This window comes from Dermacentor albipictus, chromosome 5 (genome assembly GCF_038994185.2).
Source record: "Dermacentor albipictus isolate Rhodes 1998 colony chromosome 5, USDA_Dalb.pri_finalv2, whole genome shotgun sequence".
Classification (NCBI taxonomy): domain Eukaryota; kingdom Metazoa; phylum Arthropoda; class Arachnida; order Ixodida; family Ixodidae; genus Dermacentor; species Dermacentor albipictus.
In genome coordinates this window covers 76,404,656-76,424,193 of record NC_091825.1, presented here as the reverse complement: position 1 = coordinate 76,424,193, position 19,538 = coordinate 76,404,656, and the positions used below count along the sequence as shown (strand labels likewise).

Here is a 19,538-nt window from a genome sequence, read left to right as displayed (position 1 = left end):
CGACGCCTGAGAGCGCTCGGGTAAACCAGGGGAGACATGGAAAGTCCACTAAAGGTAGTGCCCTAAGTAACAGAACTTTTCAGACGACTTGTGATAGACACGGTAGGGCCACTACCAAAAACAAAGTCGGGTGAGAGGTACTTGTATGCCATGCTATGTCCGGCTACAGAGTTTCCAGAAGCAATCCCTCTGAAAGAGCTCAGCTACCAAAATAGTAGACGCGCTTCTGACAGTGTTTGCACGAGTTGGGCTTCCAGCTGAAATTCAGGCGGATCAAGGGTCAACATTCACCAGCGCATTGACTTCCCCATTCTTGCAAATGTGCGGGGTCAAGTTAATACACAGTTCCGTCTATCACCCTCAAACAGTGTAGAGAGGTGGCATTCAGTGCTTAAGCGAGTTTTGCGTGCGCTCTGTTACGAGCACAAGGAGGACTGGGAGAACTGCCTGTGCTTTGCGAATGTTTCCACATGAAGCGACAGAGTTTTCACCAGCAGAACTAGTGTATGGGAGGACACTCCATTCTCCACTAAGAATGTTAAGAGAGATGTGGGAGGAAAGAGGAGAGAGTCCTACAGTGGTCGAATACGTGCTAAATCTGCTGGAACAGCTAAGTGCAACCCAAGAACTAGTCGAAATGAACATTATAGTAGCTCAAAAGAACGCCAAAGACCGGGTAATTATCCTCAAACCTTCAAGAAAGAACAAGCTTGAAGTTTACTGGGACGGGCCCATTAAAGTGTTGCACAAGCTTTCAGATACTGACTATGCTCTGAAAATGCCCGGTCGCAAGAAGGAGGTGAGGATATACCATTGCAATTTGACGAAGCCGTATATAAAGCGGAGTGGAGTCGTTAACTATACCAATCAAAGAGCACGATGGCACTAATACCAAGTTTAGGGAGTATAGAGCAACCTCCAACTCTGAAATCAGCCTAGAAGTAGTAGTAAAGCATTCAGTGAGCTCGCATGCTTTTAGACCCGACCAGCTAAATGAGCTAAAAGGGGTGATAGGGGAATATCTCGACAGATTCAGTGATGGGCCGGGTAGAACCGAACTAATAAGGGTTGAAATACAGCTGAGATCAACCGAACCCGTAAGATCAAGGCCTTACAGGGTGTCGCCAAGGCAGAGAGAGATTATGGAGGCAGAGATACAGCGGATGCAGGAGTTGGGAGTTATTGGCCCCGTTGAGAGTGACTATACGTCACCGTTAATACTGGTAGAAGCCCCTAACAACGACCCTCGTCCGCGTGTTGACTACAGCAAGTTAAATGCCATCACTAGGGATCAGCTGTACCCGATACCCGACATTGAGGAACGAATTGAACGAGTTAGCGCTGCTAAATCCATTTCAAGTATCGATATCGTGCGCGGGTATTGGCAAGTTCCCCTTTCAGAAAGTGCCAGCCACTAGGCCGCATTTATCTCACCTGCAGGCACTTTTCGCCCTCTCGCACTCAGCTTCGGGCTGAACAACGCGCCGTTTAGCTTCTCTACGGTAGTGGATATTGTCCTAAAAGACTAGCAGGAGTTTGCCTTGCCATATCTTGATGATGTAGCAATTTTTCGGACAGTTGGGAACAACACGTATCGCACCGCACACAGGTGTTTTCACGGTTGAGGGAAGCCGGATTAACGATGAAAGCGGAAAAGTGTAGATTTGGCTGTTCGCAGGTTACTTATCTGGGCCATATTGTCGGCCAGGACACGAGACGGCCGGCCGAGCTGAAAATAGCTACGGTTGGAGAATTTTCTCAGCCGCACACGAAAACAGACCTTCGTTAATTTTGGGACTTCTGGGACTTGTGTGTGTGTGTGTGTGTGTGTGTGTGTGTGTGTGCGTGCGTGCGTGCGTGTGTGTGTGTGTGTGTGTGTGTGTGTGTGTGTGTGTGTGTGTGTGTGTGTGTGTGTGTGTGTGTGTGTGTGTGTGTGTGTTTATTCCCGATGAGGCGGCTCGTCTCCGGGTCGAACGTTTCCCTCACCATGGGATCGAGGGTGGACCGAGTGTTTATAAAGCGCTGTTGTGCGGCTGCTCAGTGCACTTTCTCTCGCAGTCATGCTAGACTGATGAACTGCAACATCCTGGTGTAGATATTGTAAATAAACCCAGATTCCTCGTTCTCGATGAGAAGCAGTCTTTCCCTTCAACAACATCCTCAGCGTGGATAAGTTGGGCGACGGCATGGGCCAGTTACCTTCAACATCATACCCGACTCCAATCTTGACAACTGATTACGAGAGATGGGATTGAGCCCCCAATCCTGACAACACGCTCTGCTTAGCGTTGACACTTGCATTTGCATATTCTAGGGTAATGTCACTTAGCGAAGAATTGGCTCTCATGTCATGTGTTCGACATCAACGTGCACCGTCATTATATCTGGCAGAAATTTATGGACGCCCTTCCCAGGCCATTAGTCAGGAAATGGTTGGTAATCGCCCTGCGGTGGTATTTTCGGCTGACCCTTACAATATACATTGATAGTCGAAATGCCCTCTTTATACTATATGCTGCTTATAATGACGACAGCATGTGTAATAGTTTTTGTTTATATACACGTTCATTTTAGCGTATGACAAATTTGTGAGGATTTCTTTTTTGCTGACTATTTCAACTTGCTACGTTGTTGATAGGCAGAAGACATAAAGGCGTCGCTTTGCTTTTACTATGAAAATTTAAACAATGTCTTGGTGCATACACTGTTGTTAAATAGTTGATACAATTTTGCACCGCTTGGTGTCTATCGACTGTCAGTAGTACAGCTGCATTCTTGCTAGTGTTCAATACTGTTAGAGAAAATTATGACTTCGAGTGTCCAGGGGGCGAGTTATCATTCCAGCTCTACTAGAGGATTGTCCATACCTATTGCGAATGCCGCTGTTGGCCACTAGTGCGCCAATACTCGCCTTGATATATAGTTAAGGGCATGGGTCTGACGGTTGCCTTGTCAATCTCAGTGGTCCTGAAAACACGCTCCTGCCCAGAAATGAAAATAACTTAACTCTACAGAGCCTATCATGCGCATCGTCATTCATAAGAATCAGATACTCTGATCAAACGTCGGTTGCACAAGCGTAACCTCGAGGTGCAGTCCTTATTTCTCAAAAGAAGTAACAGTAACGACCAGGGTCTTTTCAACAGGTGAAACATGTCGCCGCAAAGCACCTCAGCCTAAGTGCAGGTAGCTTTCTGCATGTGAACTAAACGTAGACACGGCAAGATAAGGCGCGTCCGGTCTCTCTAGCGTGATACACCTGGACGGGGCCGACAGCTATGACGTGGACACTCACACGACAACAACTCACTTCGTATCCATAGCTTGAGGTCGGCAGATAGAACCATCTAACCATTTCTGTGCAGAATCAGGATAGCCGTACCTTTATGTTGGATGGCCAGAAACTGCCTTACTAAGAAGGAGGGCAACGGGTACTCTTTTTGTTGCGATAAAGTTATGCCCTTAAGGCATAATTCTTGGAGTGTATATTCGTATTATATGTGTGCTGTGAGGCCTGTGTTGTGTATGAATTGAAGCAGTGTTTTGTGGAATCTGTTGTCATGTATCCAGGGGTCATAGCTGGTTGTCACACTGTAGCGGAGGCCGGCTTGCAGTAGGAGACACGAGCGTTCCGATTGTAAACCCGTACATGTCCATATTAGGTGGTATGCATCTGCTTCCGCCACAGAAACGGAGCAGTATGGACACGTAGCACCCAGTGGTAAATGCGACCAGTTACACCTTGAGACAACAGGCGGTGTAAGGGTCACCCCGGCCCGAACCCTCCTAAGCACAACTTCCTAGTAAGGTGAAGGGGGAGGGAGCAGACACATGATGGGATAAAGGCGCGTGTGTCCTGCCGGAGAACATTTTTACGGGCTCGGCGCGAGTTACGGGGTTGGGGTGGGAGGGGAATAGGTGGAGGATCAGGATTAGGGGGGCAGTGTGCCTGCTGGTCAGCAGCAATGTTGTGAGGGTTCGCTGAATGGCACTGAACCCAGTGTAACTTGACGCAAGTAGCTGTTTCACTATTCATAGTGTGTATTGTCTCGCAGATTTCCATTGCCTTATGAACCTTCTTGAGCTCCGGAATAGCCGCTAACGAAACAGTGAAGACATCTAGTTGCTTGATGGTAGGCAGCTTAGATGTCGCATCTTGCACAGCGTCGTGGATGGCTTGAAGTTCCATTACTAGAGCGCTGGCTTCCGTAGATAAATAGCACTCGTGGCTGCTCATGAAATTATGCTTAGTACTCAGGAATGATGTTTCTCCGCCGTCTGGGAGAATGGCTGCATCCGTATAGACTTTGCAGATGTTAGCGCAGGATGCATCGACGATATTGTGTTCGTCAATAATACCTGTTGTATCGCTGCGTCATAACTTCATTGGCTTATTAGTAGTGATGCTTGTGAATTCCCAGGGAGGCATTGGATAGGGCTGATTGTCAATCCGAGAGCCGCGCTGAAAATGAGCGTGCAACGCAGCGACAGCCGGAACAAGTTGCTTCTTTATTTCACGTGCTTTTTCACGTTGCAAAATTAGTTCTGCAGTTGTGTTGAGCGGGGCAAGTTCCTGTAACGCGGGTATCGGAGTGATGCGGGGCAGTGCTGTGATTGTGCGCATAGCATTGCGATTAACCGTCTCCAACTCTGCCAGCTGTGCCAAAGCCAGCTGTTGAAATTGTGGCTGATATAAAATGCGTGGCTGCAAGACTGCACACACCAACCGCAGAGCTGCGTCAGTACGAGCTCCAGCCGCTTTTGCTGCAATGCGACGAATAAGGTGAAGGGTTTTTGTCGAACCCTGTCTGGTTTTACGGAGCCAGTGTGCGCCACTGCCAGAGTGGTGAATATCGAGACCAAGTATGCGGACCTCAGAAGCCTCAGGGATTGTGACTGGGCCGAGTCTATATGTAAAGGGGTGCTGCGTGATTCTTGTGCGTCCTTTCTTGTTGGATACTACAACATAGCTTGATTTTTGGGCGGAAATGTCCAACTCTGCTTTCTGAGCGTAGTTCTTCAGAACATCAAGGGCTTCTTGAAGCTGTTGAGTTTGTATAGATATATCTTCATGCACGGACCACAAAGTGACGTCATCCGCATAGATTAGAACCTCATGTTTGCAATCCGATGTAGTTAACAGGCTAGAGGTATTACAGAAACGTTGAAGAGAAGTGGAGCCAAAACCGAACCTTGTGGGACTCCTCTGTTCGATGTGAAGTATGTTTCTTGCCTTCCGTCTATTCTTATTGCAAATGTGCCATTCTGAAGGAATGAGTAGATGAATCTTATCACCCGCGGTGGAAGTTCCGGGTCGATGCGGTTGGCTATAATGATTTCATGGTCTATATTGTCATAAGCTTTCCTTACGTATGTTGCTACTACCGTGCGCACAGCGTGACTGTGTGGTGAAACCTGTAAAACATCGTCTGATAAGATAGAAAGTCCGTCTTCAGTTCCCAAGTAAGAAGGGAATCCAATTTGAGCAGGATAATATTTATCGTGGCATTCAAGCCACCAGGAAACACGTGTGGCGAGCATCTTTTCAGCGAGCTTGCAGACAGTTGAGGACAGTGAAATTGGGCATAAAGACTGCAGGCTATTTGGAGACTTTCCTGGTTTTGGAATCGCGACAGCGATTGAGTGCTTCCAATCAGGTGGAACGTTTCCAGTCTCCCATATTTTGTTATTAGCGTGAAAAAGTGCGTCGAGAGCTGCTCCGTCCATGTTCTTGAAAACCTCATAAGGAATACTATCGGGACCAGGTGTTGCTCGTTGCTTCGAAGTTTCAATCTCCGCTATTCGGCCATGTGAAAGAGTTGGATATTTCGGATTTGCAAGTTGTGTCAGACTCATAAACTTCGGGGCAGTTTATAGGTGATGCGTGATCGTATTTCGGGAAAAACGCTCTAGCAGCGTGTTCTGCGAATTGATGTGGCGAACTCTGCATCGCTAACCTAACGCTCGCTGCAGGGTCAGGTTGCTTATGACTGCGTTTCATTGATCGGAACGTACGCAAAGCGCTCTGTTTCCAATGCCCGATCCAAGATTCTCGCACCACTCATACCATCATCGTCGAGAAAGTTGCTTTGTGTGCCGACGCACCTTCGCCGCTATATGGTTAGCACGTGCACGGCTACCTGGTGCATCGGGATTCCTCGACGCATACACTTCTGCCTGACTTCGCTTTGCCCAAAGTTGCAAAAGGGTGAGGTCCGGTTGGGGTTGTTCCTCGTCAACTGTGGTTACAGTGGTGTCCCTCCGTAGCAGTTCTTGCGAAGCGGGAAGAATTTCTGAGGGCTCTGAGGGTACTTTATCATTCGATGATTCCCGAAACTTATCCTAATGCATGACTGCGACAGGTCGTCGAATTTTCTTTATGCACGTTCTGTGCTAACCAATCATTATTGGTATATGATCACTGCCCCATGTATCTGGTTCAATCCGCCACTACAGCATTCCAGAACCCAACCACCACGTGAGTTCTGGAGCGTTTGTTCTCGATACTGCGGGTACAGCACAGGTAGCCACAGCGTGATGGTTCAAAGTGTAAAAGTGCCATCGCTCATGATGTTTTTAACTTGGTATCTTCTTCGGGAGTTGTACTTGTACCCCCATTCTGTATGTGGGGCATTGAAGTCTCCACCCACGAGAATAGGAATTCCCGGGTACGTAGGCCGGAGATGGGCTATCCACCACAAGTTCAAGCATGTGTGCTCTGGTCTGGCGTAGAATGACACTAGAATGACAGGAGTCTTCACTGGTCGTGTCAGGACCCCGACCACTTCTTGATTACCCCAACACCATGGCTCCAGATCAATCACTGCCTGAGCAATATGCGATGGTATATAAACTGCAGCTTTTCCCGGAGCTGAAGCCATTGTAGTAGAACGTCTATCTCAAATAGATGGGTTATGATACCCATTAAAATTGGACAGGGAGCATAGCTTATTATGCTCTTGAATAAGTAGTGCCCATACATGTAGCTTATTGTATTGAAGCTTGGTTTTAATTTCTCCTAGCTTGGAGCTTAGGCCCCGACAATTACAGGGTAGAATTCCATCCTGTGACAGCTGCTGCAGAGAATTCGCCATGATCCAGGCAATTCTGAATCAGCAATGTTAGTTGAGCAAGTTGATCTAAAACTGCTATCCAAACAGCTTGGTTGACCTGTTGTGCCGGACGGGATCCAGACGTAATGGTGGCATTCGCAATGGTTGATGCGTCACGTGTTGGTCCTGTTTTCTGATGACGCAGAATTACCAATTTTTTATGCTTGCGTAGTCGCTCAATCTCTCTGGCCAGTGCGTCTATCCGAGCGTCGAGGTCATCACGGTCATCACCCGACTGAAACAGAGGTTTCGGTAATTTCTGTTTCTTTGTCTGCGACTGCTTGCCACGTTTAAGAACAAAAGAATACAGTTGCGAACCTGGGGATTTTGCGTCTTCTGCCAAGAGTATCTCTGGCTTTTCTGCAAGAACCTCATAACGATTGTGTGTTGTTACTATAGTCGTTTTTGGTATAGCCTTTCGTATCCGTACTGTGGCCTTCTGTTTAGTCGGACAATTTATGCTTGTCATATCGTGGTCATCAGATTTACATAAGCCACATCGACATTGTGGTTGGCCTTCTAGTGTGAGCTTTTCTGGATCAATAGTACGCTGTGGGCAAAATGCCGGCATGTGTCCACGTTGAAAACAGCGGTAGCAGAGTATTGCCCGAGGGAGGTAGGGTTTAGGTCACAATATGCGACCATAGTAATAAAACCGTTCTGGAATACATTGAGGGCCCTGTACCGTCCCTAAGCATGTACGGCTTTTGCCCATTGGATTGGATTGGAGGCCACTTTATTTATGCATGCAGTTGGGCGCTCGCGCGCGCCGACGAGGGCCTACGTCATCCTCGAAGTCGCCGTTACTCGGCGCGGGCTCCGCTCGCCGTTGCCGGCTCGCGGGGTCCGTGCCTTTCGAGCGCCTCGAAGACCTGCTGGACGGCCCAGAGCTGATAGTCTCGGTCGTAGCTCTTCGCGCCTCGAGCCGCGGTGGGAGCGTTCTTGATTTTGCTTCTTCTGGATATTTGACGCAGTCCCACAAGATGTGCGTGTAGTCTGCGGTCTCCCTCCGGCAAACTCTGCACATATCTGTCGGATATATCTCGGGGTACATGCGATTCATCAGTCTCGGGCTCGGTAGTGATCCGGTTTGGAGCTGTCTCAGTACTACCGCCTCCGCTCGACTCAGTCTCGGGTGCGAGGGTGAGAGAGTCCTGCGAGCCAGGCGGCAGGCCTTCGTGATTTCATTGTAATCCGTCATGCGGTCCTTGACACCATGAATCTAGCTGCGAGTACCCTGTGTGTCGTGGAGGTCAATCCACGAAATATTATCTCAGGGGTGTCTCCGGGTCAATTCCATAGACAACACAACTCAGTATAGTAGGGCCCGATGCAAAGTAGCACTGCACAGATAGGTGTTGATCTTCTGACAGCGGGATAGATGTTAAAGTGCACATTTTCTGCACATCACTGAGAGATGCCGAGTGCACAGTGATCGAGTTGGTAGATTTATATGCTGCGAACCCTTATGCATCCAGTGGTTTCAAGATATTGGTCGATTACCCTTTGGACATATTTTGTGGCTGCTGAAGTTATGTCGTAGCATGAAAGGGGGCGTATAAAAACTCGATAGGATTGAAAAGGGGTGGGCGTTGGGTAAGACTGAGAGGAAGCGGGCGTAGGGGAGGCCGTGGAGGAATTGTCTGGGGTGACCCTTACCTTTTTTGCCGGTTGCTCCGATGCGATGACGTCTTGTTGAAGCACGTTGATAGCGGGACATCGCTTGGCTGCATTCATCGAACCGCCAGAGGGCTGAACGTCCATAGGGTCATCATTGTCCATCGGCACGATTGCGGATAGGTTCACATTCACATCACGAAGTGGACTGTGCTTCGGTGTTGCATCTTGGAGATTCGAGCTATCGGTTGCACACTTCGGCTGCATGGTTGGCATGGATGTGGTCACGCGCAGCAGTCCAGTGGAAGGTACAGATGAGGAGCTCACATCTGGCACAAACACTTCTTCGTCGGGCGAGCGCGGCGACGCGGCAGCACTAGGCCTAAGCGCCAGCCGGGCTTGTTTTGAGTCTATCAGACGAGCAGGATCAGTAGGACAAGGCAAAGAAGAGTCCTCACCAGAGCCCACACGGCCCTATAGGCTTCCGAGGAGCTTCGTATCCGGATAAGGGCAAGATTTTCTTTGCTGTCGAGCAATTTCCAAGAAACCCAAGGAAACCACGTCTGCGTGGAATCGTCGTTGTCTTCTCAACGGGTACTCAGAATACTTTGTTTCAGGGAGTAAGAAGTATAACTTTATTATGCCCTTGATCGGGTTCAGCGGTGGCGGGGGTCGGGAGACTAACCTCCAGTCAGCGCCTTCCCCAGACGGCGGCCAGTCCTTGCTTTCTGGTGGCATCTTCGGCCATACGACCCAGAGCTGCTCCTCTGGGTCCAAGCTGAGCAGCAAGGTCTCCAACGGCTCGGCCGTAGTTATGATGCGTCTGTTCGTGTGGTAGTTCTTGGTGGGTGAGGCTTTGGGGCACTGCCAGATAATGCTATCGATGTCAGCGCGGGCTTCGCCCGCTTTGCAGAGTGGGGAGTATGCATCTGGGTAAATGTGGTTGTAAAGCACTGGGTTCGGTAAAGTTCGCGTCTTAAGGAGTCGCGAAGTGGTGGATTTATATTTATGCCGTATTTTGTGTGCTGGGGCTAGCTTAACCGCTCTCTGCTGTAGTGGACGAGAATTTCTCTGAACGGGATCATTCGGTCCCGCGCGTGACCACGATGCAGAACAGAGGGCTGGTCGGGATCGGGAGACTCAGGAGAAGGATGATGTGCCCAGTGTGCGAGAGCTCGGGTGGCATCGTGGGCAGCTTCGTTTTCAGCCAGACTCGAGTGACCAGGGACCCAGATTAAATGGATGGGGCGTTGGCTTGAGGGAGGAGTGCCAGAGAGTGTCTTCTGCGCTTGACGCGCTATCAGTCCTATTGTGTAATTGCTAATGGCCGTTTTTGAATGGTTGATGATGCAGTGTGCATTGGTAGCCGCGTAGGCCAAAGCGATGGCTATTTCTTTTCCTTCTTCGGGATGCGTGGGGAGTATTGTTGCGGCCGCAGAGAGGCGGTACTTCGAGTCTGCGACTGCGACGACCGCCATGGCGTTTTGGTTGGGGTATTGCGCTGTGTCCACGTAGGCTACGTCAACGGCTTGGTCGTAGCGCTTTTGTAGTTGTTTAGCTCTTTTTGCAGATCGCTCCGGATTGTGTTCAGGGTGCATATTGCGAGGTACGGGAGGGATAACTAGCTGAGCACGAATGTTTGGAGGGATGGGTACTTTTGGTCCGAAGTGGGTGGTATAGGTTATATGTAGGTTGTGTAGATGGTGTAGGTGTGGGGTGGTGTAGGTCTTTCATGCCGTGATGTTGATTTGCAATGCGTGCAATGAGGCGTGTGGTTTGGTGTACATGAGTATCTAATTGCTTGATTATCTCCATGTTTCTGCCGTTTTGTTGCATGCGTGAGCTAAGGATACGGATGCTATATACAGTAGGTATGCGTTGCTGGTGAACGGGGAGTTCTATCTCGGGCGGATGAGGGTCTGGACGTCGACCTCCCCAATTAGGTTTGTACAGAAGGAGCTCCGATTTCTGTGGCAAGCATGCCAGGCCGCGCGGTTCTACGTATGCAACGACCTCGTTGATGGCTTTCTGCAGCGTGTACTGGATGTACCCGTCGTTGCCCCCGGTGATCCACAGGGTGATATCGTCTGCGTAGAGGTTATGCTTGAGGTTGGGGATGCTAGCTAATGCAGGCGTTAGTCCGAGCAAGGCCACGTTGAACAGAAAAAGGGGACAGAACAGGGAGGAGCCACGAGGCAGATGCTCATTCAGTTGGGTGCAGCTATTTAAACAGAAACAAACGCCTAGATGAGAGGTGGTTGAACCAGAGAGGAGATGAGGCTTTCTCAAAGGGGGTTTTAATACTATAGCATTCTGTCGGTGAACATCGATTTGTTGTAGCTGTCGGATGGCACTGTGCCATTGATTTACATCTATGGCGCAGCTATATCCTTGAACACGACTGCTGCTGCTGCTACCGCTGCTGTCGCCGAGAGCTTGTAGAGCCATTTTGCTGCCAAATTGAATATGCCACTTCTGGAGCCCACGCAAGCCAGCCACAGTGCACAAGCTACCACGAAGCCCCATCCATTATCCGTGACAAACCAGCAGACTGCATTAGGGGCCATTGTGGAAAAAAATCCTTTCCATAAAACAAGCAGGAGACATTAACCACGGCATACCGTTGCTATTTCCCCTCTAATCACGATGCCGGTATGACTTACTTATTACTTGGCTACAGTGAGCAGCCGTTACGACGTCGAATATCATATCAACTGCCGTCAAAGAGGTTTCTTATGTTGCGAGAGTATAAAGGCCTTAGTCCACTGACACGCATGAATGAAATTACCGGAGTATCAGCTTCCTGATTAAAGTTAAATGTAATAAATTTCACTGCTTGGCTTTGAAAATGACCAAGTGAGCTCTAAACTTATTGGTATGGTTCTCCTTCAGCCTGATACATTTGATGGCCCCTACAACGAACACAGAATTTGGGCAAAATGTGTTCAGGCTTCGTGCACGAGCGACACCTGGTGACGAGGCCTGCGCAAGTGTACGCGCCGATCTCGATTTATGAAAAAAAGGGTCGGTGCGACTGTGCTAAAAGTCTTTCAAATTTCGGTTGTTTTCAGTTTCGTTATAAGTGAATAAATCTCAGTTATTTTTCCGTTTCAACGATGTGGTTGTCGAACTAGCGTTTAGATGCAGGCCCGGATCCTCTACAGGGAATAAATGTGTTTTTGGTAGTTGGAGTGGCATATGGAGACCTTGTGCAGTCCTTCAAAGTAGACGACGGGAGAAGTTCCCGAAGAGCAATTTACGATGTTTTTTCAATGTGCCACGACAATACAAAATCCACCTGCAGTTTTTTCAATTACCAGACGATGACGTCTTCAGGGTTAATCTGCTGGTCGCTGACTTCGCAGTGTTTTGCCACGAAACTGTATTCATTGTTGAGGAGTTCTTTTTTTTTGTTGCCAGAACCTTTCAGTGAAAGTCTTGTTTCGGCAATACATGACGCGGCGCAGTCATTTCAAGTACATTTGCAAAAATAACCCTGCAGTTTCGGGAGGAAGCACGCTCTTTCAGACAACGGTAGAGGCTATAACTGCTGAAAAACACTACTGAGCGGCGTCAACTCCCACTCATCGGAACACACAGGCCAGTGGCTCAGTTATCCCTTGGAAGTACGTTTTCGAGACACCGGACTGATGGCGGGGAAATTTAACAGCCATCTTCCTGCCTTGGCGGTTTTATGGGCGCAGAGGACGGTGTAAGATTGCTTTTGTGTAGCTGTTGTTCTCGAGCTCCCTTATTACGGCGTTCATTTATTTATTAGGAAAGTGCAAAATTTGGCAGGCAGAAGTGTGGCATTCCAGAAATAACTTTAAAGAGTGCGGAGTATGAGTTGATCAGCTGTTTTCTATGCGTCATCGCAAACACATATACCTGCATATTGAATTGAGCACAGGTAGTAATTAACAAACTAATGATGCAAGCTATAAAATTGTATTTTTCACCAAAGGAGCCAGCCATTTTACCCCTATGCAAGATTTGATTCTCGTCACCCGCAAAATTGATCATTGTTTTGGAAAAATCCAAAAAAGATGGCCCTGTTAATTTTTGTTCTGTAATACTTCCTGGCCCATTTTACCCACATAACAGGAACTCGGCTGTCGAAAACCTGAACTATAACCCATTCAATAGATGTTCACGCTATGCCTTTGTTGCCTAACTGATTAGGCCTCACTTCAAGAAAATGTGACGTGAGCGCATCCTTGTTAAGATGAACCTTTAGCACAGGCCCAACTCCGACGCGGCCTATTCGAATGCATGTAAAACGCAAAAGCGATTTTTTGAAATAACCCCTGGTTGGGTTTTAATGAAATTCAGTTCATTTTAGAGAGAAAGTTACAATTTTGTGACTGTTGGAAGCAGAATTCCGATTTGGGGTCTGAATTTTTTTGAAACGTTTTCAAAAATTCGAGTTTGAAAAAAATAGAAGCACGAAGTTTACAACCTAATAGCTCAGCATCGAGAACAGGTGTCGCGGTTCTGTAAACGGCATTCATCAGACCATTCAAAGCGGACAAACTCGTTATGTCAACATATATCTTAATGGAATTTGTTACACTGTTTACAAGGGTTCTGCAAAACCTGTATATCCATATTATTGCATTTTTTTAGGTTCATGTGTAACATAATAATTCTGTTAGTTTTAGATGTACTATCGTATGCAATTCATAGAATTGTGACATCATTGTGCCTTGCTTAGTTGCGAAATTGTAAACTTGATAGCTTCGTTTTCTCAGATTCTCAATTTTCGCCAATTTTTTACAAGAATTGACGACCTAAATCCAGAATTCGAAACCAACCATCACTGAATTTTGTTTTTTTTTAAATTAAATAATCCTCGCGAAATATGGCGCAGTGGTTGCTGTGAAAAACGAATTCTCCTTTCACATATATTTAGATAGGAGCACCCGAGCTAAGGCTTCCTCTAAAGCCTCCATCCTGATCGCTTTTTCTCAGCCAATGGTGAAGCGTAAACGGTCCCGCCATTCATTCTCTTTGACTGAGGCCCTGATCGACTCTTCTTCATTTGAATTTCGTTTTCTCAGTGAAAAATACGAGTTTATTAGGTTAAACAATTTTGCAGCTTCAATGATAAACACGTCAATCTTGCATCAGGACATGTCGAATCGCCTTTTTTTGGCAAAATCAGCTTTTTTTTAATTGGCACCATCATTTTTCTAACTACCACCTAGAGTCGCAAAAGCACCGTACCTCTCTTACCAAAGCAATTCCGAGAAAATATTTCAATGATTATATGTTTTCTACTTTAAAGAAATATAACGTGCATTTTTGGCACTGCTTACCATTTCGGACATCGCAATCAATCACTGCTTTACATACCAACCTGAGATCCAATGATCAGAAGATTGTGCTTATCTTCCATATTTAAGGAGTAAATTTTCATTTTAAAATCCAAACAGCTTGCCGTTTGAAGAAGTATAACAGCTTGAACGGAATGCCAACAATGCCATTGTTAGAGTAACATCTTGGTACTTACGCGCCATTATCCATGTAATATTGCATAAATTCGAAGTTCTCGTTGGTAAGAGACAACATTTTTGAATACACGCATTTATGATTTGATGTATTGTAGGAGCGCTGGACCATCCAAACTGGCGCAGAGGTGTTAAGTGCCTGGAAGAGATATTAAAAAAAAATTGTTGGCATCATCCATTTCAGAGGGTGATCGAAACGCTTGCGCAATAGGGATGAATCAATCAGCGTGGAAATGAGTTTTGATTGACTTAAGCCACAAGGAAAGCACAAAATTTATTGTAAAATATTTGTTGCTTGCCTATAGCAAAACTTAAATGAGGCATTAATAATTATTCTTGAAATAAAATAGACGATGAAAGCGCTATTTGGCGGCAAGTGCATCAAAAATGCATAAATCTTTGTCCTAACACGGTCTATCTTAGCAAATAGCGCTAGGGGTACTGAATTCAGTGATAGTGAGGGAATAACCCTTGCAGCAAGCATTTGCTTTCGAAAGTACTGCGTATAATTGTCGTTGAAGTTTCTGATCGGCAGGGTTCAGCGTTTCCAATGCATTAATTGTTTGCTGTATTGCGATGCGATTGTATATTTGCTTCAGCAAATTCGCTATGACGTCGCACGTGTGAGTAACCGCAATCTCTGCTTTGCAGGCCATGCCTGCAAAACGAATTACTTGTAGGCGCATGCTTAAAACTGACGCCTACCATTCTCCTCTTCCTTCTCTCTCGCCGACACCAGAATATGTGCCTATGTTCAGCAACGTGAGTGGACGTGCAAGTGTTTTACTCGTTCTCGATGCAGTTTGACGACGTGCGTTGTGCATGAGACGGCGTTTCATATTTAACTACTCATGACATTTGCGAAGTTCACGTCAAAACCATTGCTTACTCTGGTAGCCTCAAAAGATTCTTCCGTTCTGCGATCGTCGCGCAGCGAGATGTAGGCAGGTATATGACGCGAACCACATGAATTTCCTCTCTCGTTCTTTCGGCAACACAAATAATGATACGTCTATACGTCTATAATGATACGTATATAGGTCAGTGCAGTTGGCACTGCACGTGTTCATGGGGGTGCTTCGTCATTCTCATCGCGGTGCTCTATCATGCGTTGCACTTCTGTTGGTGTCACATTTCTACAGGCCCTTTCTCACAGACATGGACGCATGTAACGCACTGAATCGACTCTCGATTGCCCAAGACTGACGATAAAGGGTGATTAAAACAGCGTGCTAAACGTGTTACGTACTTCGTGTTTTGTCAATCGCACCAACCCACTTCGAGTGTAATAATATTTGAAACACAGTTCACAAATATTCTCACCATTCACAAGCAGCAGGTACTGGAAAAACAAGGCCGAACACTTTAACTAAAGGCAAACTGAAAACAATTAGGCAGGGACCTAGTCTTCTCTACTGCAGTGTGCGAGATTTTCGTCTTTGCCTACGTGCCGCGTGTTGGTTGTGGCATTTGCCTCCCTTCAGAGAGAGCATCGTCTATATGCTCACCTAATGGATGGAAGATATGTCAGACGAGGTGTGGGCACTTCACCTCATTCCGAACAATATGACTTCGTGCGCACAACGTGCACAACTTCTCGTGGACGGTGCCTCAACCTGGAGCAAGCTGGACTGTCAGGGATAACCTTATAGTTCAAGGCGCGGAGGCGTCGTCCAACTACAACCTTGTACCGACCAAACCACCTCCGGAGTACTTTCTCTGAAAGCCCTCGCCGACAGATGGCAATGCAAACACACTTTCTGACCTGGCTGATATGTGATGTGTCGGTGCCGTACATTGTAACGTCGAGTGTCGTAGTCCTGTTGTTGAGGGGTTCTGACGCGGTCGAGTTGTGCACTTCGACGTGTGGCAACCTTCCCCCTGAAGTCGCGGCCTTCAGTTTTCCCAGCGTGGGCTGTGAGATCCCCCTCGGGCGATGTTGGTGTAAGTGCGCCCTGCAGATGGAAAATGATGACCCGGAGAAGGGGAGCGTGACCGGTAACCGGGAGAATCGGCTCGCCAGCTCGTCGAATTCACGTCGATGTTGGCTCCACTGCTATCGAAATCCCGACGAGAAGCAGTGGATGGAAATGCTTGGTACCCTACGACGCGACAAGGGCAATGACGTCAAATGTGTCCTGCTTCCCGACAGTGGGAACACAAGGGTACGAAACGTCAGTTCTGCCAAGCGGTGGTGTCGTCGGTTGTTTCCTATGGTAGCAAAGCGATGCCGGTGCTGACTTCTGGTGATACTGCGGCGCGGGCATAAGAGGTTGCGGTCGATAGACAACATGTGCGTTTAACCGGTAATGCAAGAAGCTTTGTCAGCAATTTCTTTAAATTTCTTTCCATGTCTCGTCCTACTCGTCACATATTATCGGTGTTACGGAGACCTGGTTTCATGATGGTGTACATGGTTCTCATGAATCCCTCCCCCCCCCCCCCCGCGTTTCAAAATGGTTCGGCGTGACAGAAAATTCGGGAGAGGGGGTGGTGTTGCTCTATGTCTTCAATCTTACCTTCACTTTTCTGTACTCCTTGCCCCAGCTGATACTGAGTCTTTGTGGTGTAAATTTCAACTCGAAAATATGTCTAGGATTATATGGGACGATTACCCTCCTCCTGGTTCTAATATTGGACATCTACACAATACATGTGAATATCTGCATAGTCATAATACTTCTACACCCAACGTTATCTGCATGGGCGATTTTGAGGCACCTGCTGTTGATTGGTCTTCCATGAATGTAAGCGGACACGAAGTAGGTATCGTGCAGGAGTTGCTCCACATTTCATTGTCTTGTGACTTTCACTAGATCGCTGATTATTTCACTCGACAAATTTTCATCCTTGACCATGTCTTTCTTACTACATCTCTTTTTAGTGCCGGTTACGAATGCAATCTTATTGGTGGAATATCTAGCCACAATTCTGTGTTAATTTGACTTGAATCGTGCCTAAATCTTGCCATATCTACCGCACATTTTCTGACTTTACCCACGGGGATGATTTGGCAATAAGAGATGCCCTATGCGATTATTTTAGTGCGTTTATACTGTTAAGTACCGCTACTGATACTAATACCTTGACAAGGCTTCTTCCAAAATCTTGTCAGTGAGTGTACCAATCTTTTAAGTCCTTTAACAACAAAGAATACAAAAACTGAAATTCCTTGAATGAACAGGGACGTGTTGAATTTATCCCGTCGTGTGGCCAGATAACGCCGATTGAAGTGCTGTGGTGACTCAACAAAACTCATGCAATTTCATAGTGCTAAAAAGGAACTCTGTTCGAAAATGGTTGCTGCGAAAGAATTTTATTACAAAGTAACCTTGCCGAATTTATTGCTAGATAATCCCCGAAAATTTTGAAAAGATGTGCTACCGCCTTAGTCATCATCGGACACGTTATTAATTAACAATAGTGAAGTTTCTGATTCGACGACAATAGCTTCTTCTTTTAACACCTACTTCCACGCCGTCTTTACGACTGTTAACACAGCAACCCCTGTTTTTGATTTCTAACAATACCCTCTAATCGACGATATATCGCTGTCTGCTGAGGGTGTACTTAACTTAATCCTGAACTTAAACATGAAGAAGTCATGTGGCCCCGACGGTATACCGACTATTTTTCTCGTTCGATACTCTCTTTGGTGCAGCAGATATCGAACAACTATCTTTAGAAAATCTCTCCCAACCGCCACGGTTCCTCCCTCCTGCAAACTTCCTTCAATTTTACCCTTATTTAAGTCGGGTAGTGTTTAATTGTTATCGAACTTTCAGGCGGTCAGACCTGCGACGCAGCAGAGGGTGCTTAGCATCCCTGGTTTCGGACAGACCGCCATAGGAATCTGAACCTGGCAACGTTTAACGCTAGAACGTTATCTAGTGAGGCGAGTCTAGCAGTGCTATTGGAGGAATTAAAAGGCAGTAAATGGGATATAATAGGGCTCAGTGAAGTTAGGAGGCCAAAAGAAGCATATACAGTGCGAAAAAGCGGGCACGTCTTGTGCTACCGGGGCTTAGCGGAGAGACGAGAGCTAGGAGTCGAATTCCTGATTAATAAGAATATAGCTGTTAACATACAGGAATTCTATGCATTAACAAGAGGGTAGCATATCTTGTTGTGAAACTTAATAAGAGGTACATGACGAAGGTTTAACAGGTCTACACCCCTACATCCAGTCATGATGACCAGGAAGTCGAAAGCTTCTATGAAGACGTGGAATCGGTGATGTGTCGAGTGAAAACAAAATAGACTATACTAATGGGCGACTTTAATGCCAAGGTAGGCAAGAAGCAGGCTGGAGACAAGGCAGTGGGGGAATATGGCATAGGCACTAGGAATAGCAGGAGAGAGTTATTAGTAGAGTTTGCGGAACAGAATAATATGCGGATAATGAATATCTTCTTCTACAAGCGGAATAGCCGAAAGTGGACGTGGAGGAGGCCGAACGGCGGGACTAGAAATGAAATATACTTAATACTCTGCGCTAACCCTGGCATCTTACAAGATATGGACGTGCTCAGCAAGGTGCGCTGCAGTTACCATAGGATGGTGATAACTTGAGTTAGCCTAGACCTGAGGAGGAAACGGAAGAAACTCGTACATATGAAGCCGATCAATGAGTTAGCGGTAAGAGGGAAAATAGAGGAATTCCAGATCAAGCTACTAAACAGGTATTCGGCTTTAACTCAGGAAGAAGACCTTAGTATTGAAGCAATGAACGACAATCTTGTGGCCATCATTAAGGAGTGTGCAATGGAAGTCGGTGGTAACTCCGTTAGGCAGGGTACCAGTAAACTATCGCAGGTGACGAAAGATCTGATCAAGGAACGCCAATCTATGAAAGGCTCTATCCCTACAACTAGAATAGCACTGGCAGAAATTTCGAAGTTAATCAACAAGCGTAAGACAGCTGACATAAGGAAGTATAATATGGATAGAATTCAACATGCTCTCAGTAACGGAGGAAGCCTAAAAACGGTGAAGAAGAAACTAGCAATAGGCAAGAATCAGATGTATGCGTTGAGAGACAAAGCTGGCAATATCACTACTAATACGGATGAGATAGTTCAAGCGGCTGAAGAGTTCAATAGAGATTTATACAATACCAGTAGCACCCACGACGATAATGGAAGAGAAAAATGTCTAGAGGAATTCGAAATCTCACAGGTAACGCCGGAAGAAGTAAAGAAACCCTTGGGAGATATGCAAAGGGGGAAGACAGCTGGGGAGGATCAGGTAACAGCAGACTTGTTGAAAGATGGTTGGCAGATGGTTCTAGAGGAACTGG

General features: G+C 46.7%; 1 long non-coding RNA gene across 1 annotated transcript in view; it reads right to left on the bottom strand.

The window, feature by feature from the left end:
* The window catches only part of LOC139059900 (uncharacterized), a 71,800-nt gene that overhangs the window by 35,588 nt on the left and 16,674 nt on the right, over nt 1–19,538 (bottom strand). Inside the window, exon 2 of the long non-coding RNA XR_011514492.1 lies at nt 14,242–14,378. This is a non-coding gene — a long non-coding RNA (uncharacterized lncRNA). The remainder of the gene's footprint in view (nt 1–14,241; nt 14,379–19,538) is intronic.